Here is a 6000-nt window from a genome sequence, read left to right on the forward strand (position 1 = left end):
ACTAATATAAATTCAAAGTAAACATCAACACTAATAAAAGAGAAAAATGGTAATTGGCGTACGAGCTACCCTTTTCATTGGCTAATCAGGGCTATATGCAAATTAACTGCCAACTAAGGTTGGCAGTTAACTGCCAACAAGATGGCGGTTAATTTGCATATGTAGGCACAATGCAGGGAGGCGAAAGGGAAAGCAGGAAGAAGCCCCCTGCCACTGACAGTGATTGGAAACCCAGGGGGGAGCTAAGAGCTGGGGAGCAGCCATGATCGGAGAATCAGGCGCCTTTTCCGCCCTGGCCAGTGATAGCAGGAAGTAGGGGTGGAGCCAGCGATGGGAGCTGGGCACGGTCGAAGCTGGCAGTCCCAGGAGCTAGGGGTCCCTTGCCTGGGCCTAAAGCGAAGCCCACGATCGTGGGGCCACTGCAGCTGCGGGTCCCCGCTGCCCGGGCCGGACGCCTCAGCCAGAGGCGTCAGGCCTGGGCAAGGGGGCGATCCTGCGATTGGAGGGTGATGGGGGTCAACGCCTGAGGGCTCCCAGTATGTGAGAGGGGGCAGGCTGGGCTGAGGGACACTCCCCCCCGCCACCCAGTGCACGAATTTCGTGCACCGGGCCCCTAGTCATTACATAAAAGGGTACAGTCTTTTTTTTTTTTTTTTTTTTTTTAGTTTTATTCATTTCAAACGGGCCGGATCGCGGGCTGTAGTTTGCCTACAGCTGGACCTGGTGCCGTCCAGCTACCATGCCAACATTTTCCCATCATCCTCTCCATTAGCCCACTTCCCAAGTGAGAGATGTGACCACACATGTATCCCTGCCCTCCCTCGCCCACCTTTGGAGGGGAAAGATCTTGTAGCAGTCTCAGCTTCTCACCCCAACTGCCCTGATACACACCATAAACCAAAAGGAAGCGTGGCTGTATATGAATGTGAGTTCTAAATTCCACTGGGAGTATGAGAACCACAGTGTTAGTGTGCAGTTGAATATCTGAGCCTCAGGATAAAAGTGTAACTGGGTGTGATTCTAAGTGTGAACCCAAGGTCCCACGTGAATATGAAAACCTCAACATGGAAGCAATGAGTCTGAATGTGAGCACTAGGGCCCTAGTGTGTATCTGGGTATAAGGGTGAGTTTCATGGAACCACCAGGGATGTCAGTGAGTGTGAACTTTAAGATGGAAGTACAGGTTTGAGTGTGAACTCAGGTCACGGCATGCTCTGACACTGAGCTGCAGGGCTGAAGTGCGAGTTCCAGGATTCCCACACAAGTCAGTAGAGTCCTAGAGTCCTAGAGTAAGCGTGAGTGAGAGCCCCTAGTCTTAAGGGCATTCTGAATGTGAATGCTAGGGTTCATTGTAAGTCTGAGTGTGAACACTAGGTCCCTAAGTGACCCCAGGATGGAGGTGAGAATCTTACATGTAATCGATCGCTAGAGCTCTAGTCTGAATCTGAGTGTGAGCTCTAAGCTGGAAGCATGAGTCTATGACCCTGCGCCCTATGTGAGGCCTCGAGTTCACATGTGAGCCCCAGGTTCCTCATGTGAGTCTGAGTGTGAGCCCCTAGTCTTTTTTTTTTTTGTAGTAATTTTTTATTGTTGACAGTATTACAGATGTCCCCCCATTTGCCCCCCTTCACCCAGCTCCCACCCTACCCAGGCCTTCTGTGCCCATATACATTCTTTGGTTAACCCCTTCCTGTTCCCCTCCCCTCCCCTCTGAAATCTGTCGGTCTGTTCCAGGCATCCATGCCTCTGGACCTATTTTGTTCGTCAGTTCATTTTGTTCCTTAGATTCCACATATAAATGAAATCATGTGATATTTGTCTTTCTCTGACTGGCTTATTTCGCTTAGCATAATCTCCAAGTCGATCCATGCAGTCACAAAGCATAAGAGATCCTTCTTTTTTTTACAGCCGCATAGTATTCCATGGTGTAAATGTACCACAGCTTTTTAATCCACTCATCTACTGATGGGCACTTGGGCTGTTTCCAGATCTTAGCTACTGTAAATAACACCGAGCCCCTAGTTTTAATGTGACTCTGAGTATGCGCCCTGGGATGTGTGAATGGAATAAGCTCCAAGGTCTTAGCATGAGTCCAATTGTGAGCCCTAGGACCCCGGTGAGATTCTGAGCATGGGCTCTAGGTCTCAATGTAAGTCTGTAAGCCGAGTTAAGGTAAAAATGTGAACCTAAGTGTGAACATAGAGTCCCCATGTGAGTCTGACTGTAACCTCCAGGAATGAAGGGTACAGCTGGATAGGAACCCCAGAATGTAAGTGTGCACCTGAGTGTGAGTCCATTGTCCTGGTGTCATTCTGAGTGTGAGTCATGTGCATTTAAGTGTCCCAGTGTGAATCTGAGTATGGATTCCAGAATCCCAAGAAGTCTTGAATGTGAACTTTAAATTCCTAGCGTTTGGATAAGGCTAGGGCCCCAGATGGAGTATTAGCCTTGATGGAGTGTGAACCTTAGTTCCATGTCACAAATCCTGACCAGGAGCCCCAAGAACCAGTACAGAGGATTCGTGTGGGTTTGAACAGTGGCAACAGGGAGGCATAGTTTATTGAAGACATACAGGCCCCTCCACCCCACCCCAGCCCAGGCTGGCCCTACAGACATAGGACTGTACAATTGTTGAAGCCCCATCCTCACACATGCAATGGGAGCCATCACACCCAGAATTAGACACACAAAAATAAGCTGTTTCAGAGCCCCTGGACACACAGCAATTACAGATACACAAACACACCCAGCATCTCGGACTCCCGCCACCTCACTCATTACAGCCACACGAACGCCGCTCGTGACACAAACACAATTACGGCTAGTATTACAGGCAAAATAACTAATGTTACAGAAACACTCCGAAAGAGGCAGGCAGACACACACCCAGTGTTTCAGACAAGCTGTCAGCCACACAGACACACACAGACGCTTCTCAAAGAGAGACTAGTCGGAAAGAGAAAGAAAATCCTGAATTTTCAACAAGGCGTGAAATAGTCCTGCCCGCCTGAAGCTACTGAAGGGGGGAGGGGGCCAAGGGAGCGAGCTGCGCGAGAGCTAGACGCAGGAGGAGAGGCTCCGGAGAGGAGAGCTGTCCGTCTGGTGACCTCCCTGCGGCCCAGCCCCCACGCACGAGAGACACACTACTCCGAATAACACAGGGACACCCAGGCCAGCTCCCACAGAGCCGCGCTGGAGGAGACACACACCGGCGGACTCACAAAGAGATGCGAATACACCACACACGGACTCACACGGACACGCAACACTGGAGGACTTACAAAGAGACCGGAGGAGACCCACTACGTGGAGAGAAAGCCAGGCACACTCACGGGGAAACCATGGAGGGGCTCATGCTGAGACACACACACACACACACACACACACACACACACACGGGGGTTCACACGGACACACAGACACTGGCGGACGCGTCCATTCAAACCACTAGACGCTCTGAGGTCCAGGTTTCTGCCGGAGAAGGAAGCTACCTCCGGGCGCGCGGGGGTCGCTGCGACCCCCGCTCAGGAATTTTCCCAGACCCCGCGCGCTCTGCAGAGGGGTGAGGGAGACCAGGGGCGCCAGGTCCATCCAGCCGGGCCACCTTCCCCACGCCGATCGTCCGCCCCCACTACCACCACGCCCAACCCCCCTGCTCGCCCGGACGTGGGGGGGCCTCTTCTCCGGCACCCCAGCCCCCGAGTTTTCGGGCAAAGTTTCCTGTGAACTTTCCCGTCTCCCCAACCCGTTGGAGGGCCCACGCGTGTCCCTCCCTCTTCCCGCGCGCACAAGAGCCGCGGGTCTGTCGGTCAGCCCGAGGGTTTGAGGGTTCGGCCGCGCTCGATCCGCCGCGGGATACTCACCGCGCCCTCGGACAGCCCGGACTCGGCGCCGCGTCCTTCTATCGCCCCCGGCAGGGAGCGAGGCAGGGAGCGCGGAGCTTACACCGCTGCCGGATCCTGCTGCCGAGCCCTGCACCGCGCCGGCTGGAGCCACCGCCGCCGCTGCCGCCGCCCGCTCTGCACCGGCTCCTCGGCGCTCAGCCGCTTTAACCCCCCCATCCTCCTCCCTCCCTCGCGCGTCCCCTCCCTCCTTCCCTCGCCCATGTGACCGCGGGCGCCCGCTCGGCCGCGCGCGCCCTCGCTCCCCTCCCCCTCCCGCCTTGTCTCCCCGCGCCTCCGCGGCCGCGCGCCACGACCCCCTCCTGGCCACGGCCCCCGCGCGCTCCCACCTTGGCCCGCTCCCGTGCCTGGCACGCGCAGCCCGCTGGCGCGGGCACACTCATTCTGCGCGGGCCTGTGAGCCCCCTCCCGGTCTCCTCGAGCTGGCACACGCCGCCCCCACCCCGCTGACACCCTGGCCCGCACTGGCACGCGTGGCCCCCTCACATTCGCCCATTCTCGGGAACGCCCTCCAGACCGCCGTGACCTCCGCGCTGCAAGCGCAGCCCCGGCCGCGGGTCTCAAAGACGCGCGCGCGCACAGACCCACACCCACTCGGCCGGATTCCCTGGGGCTGCTGGGCGCGCACCCATCCCCTGGGGTCGCTCACTCACACTCCTCACTCAGCCCTGGCCAGGTCTCTGCGGCGCACACTCCCGCACGTTTAGGCCCTGACGACCGCGTGCCCACACCCTGCCACACCGAGCCAACTCGCGGGGCCCTCCCGCCGGCATCTCCCTCCGAAGAGCGCGCGCCGGAGCGCCCAGGCCCCACTTTGGGCAGAGGAGGCCACTGGTCTCCGCCCTTCCCCTATTCCCACCGCCCCGGCAATACGCACGCTCCCCCCCGAGAGGCGGGAAGGGGGCTTTGTGCTCCCATAATCTTTAGTGGACGAGGCTAGGCTGGGAGCCCAGGTCCTCACCTCCCACCAAACCTCCCGTGACTCTAACACAACCACCCTCTCCTTCCTCACCCCCCACCCCCACCCCACACCTGGCCTGGGGAGAACCCTCCCCTGGGATTCAGGGGCTCGAGTTTTCCTTCTGCAGCCTGGGCCTCTTCGGGCCCGGTGTGCTCACTTCACTGGCCCCAGGGCCTCCCGCGTGGGTACAGCCGTGGGGGGGGGGGGGGGGTTAGACAGCACCAGAAAGGGTGAGTGGCAGAGGCGGAGCACGGCCCCCTCCCATCTCCACCCCACGGATTTTTCCCCTGACCTTTCACCCATAATCGCTGCGCTCGCACCTCCCGGGAGCCGCTCCGGGGCTGGGGGCGGGAGAGGGGGAAGGACGATCTCGCCGTTTCCTCACTCCCTTCCCCAGCAGGCTGCCCAGAGCGCCGGGCCCTTTCCCAACGAATGCCTCAGGGACTCCCATGGCAGAGGAGAAACCTTCTTCCCGCCACCGTCAGGGCTTTCCACTTTCACTTCAGTGGCCGCAGAAGCCCCTCGGTGCAACCGGCCGGGGTCAGGGGCCTGAGGCTCAGAGAGGGCCGGCTGGGGTGTAAGGACACACAGCGCCCTGAATTGTGGCGCCCAGCTGAGCCCAGCCACCCCCATCCATACGAGGTGTCCCCTATCAGGCCTCTCCCGGGCCCCAGCCTCCAGGCCCCTGGGTCGCAGACCGGGACCAGATGGTGGGTGCCAGGAAGGAGCGGGGGCGACGGAATCTTGGGGGTCAGAAATGGCCCCTTCCCCTGCACCGAAAGGGGCGTGGATGGGTGCTCAGGGGGTTGCCCTCTCCGAGAGGGAGAGCCGGCGTCGCCACCCACGGGTCGCTGGCCGACTGATTTGACCTCGGGATCCTCCAGGGTCCCGGGCTCAGCCTGTTTCCGCCAGGTTGGGAGCGGCGGCGAGTTCCGCCCCGACCGTCTCCGCCTGGGCACCCGAAGGCTGCCGTCGGCGGTGCCTAAATCCGCGGGTGCCGGGGCAGGGCCTGCGCGCGGCAACCGGGACCGGGAGCCGGCCATGTAGGTGTGTCAGAGAATGAGCCGGGACTAGGGGCGCAGGTCGAACGGGATCCCGGCGTCGGTCCAGCCGCAGTTCCTCCGGCGCAGCACCCCG

General features: G+C 59.3%; 1 protein-coding gene across 2 annotated transcripts in view; it reads right to left on the reverse strand.

Annotated features, from left to right (window-relative positions):
* CNTFR (ciliary neurotrophic factor receptor) overlaps nucleotides 1–4049 on the reverse strand; it is a 40924-nt gene extending 36875 nt beyond the window's left edge. For both annotated transcript variants that reach the window (XM_059657194.1, XM_059657192.1), the window contains exon 1: nucleotides 3864–4049. The gene's annotated coding sequence lies outside the window, so the exon portion shown is untranslated. The remainder of the gene's footprint in view (nucleotides 1–3863) is intronic.
* Between the last annotated feature and the right edge of the window lie 1951 nt (nucleotides 4050–6000).

Source organism: Myotis daubentonii, chromosome 11 (genome assembly GCF_963259705.1).
Source record: "Myotis daubentonii chromosome 11, mMyoDau2.1, whole genome shotgun sequence".
Lineage (NCBI taxonomy): Eukaryota > Metazoa > Chordata > Mammalia > Chiroptera > Vespertilionidae > Myotis > Myotis daubentonii.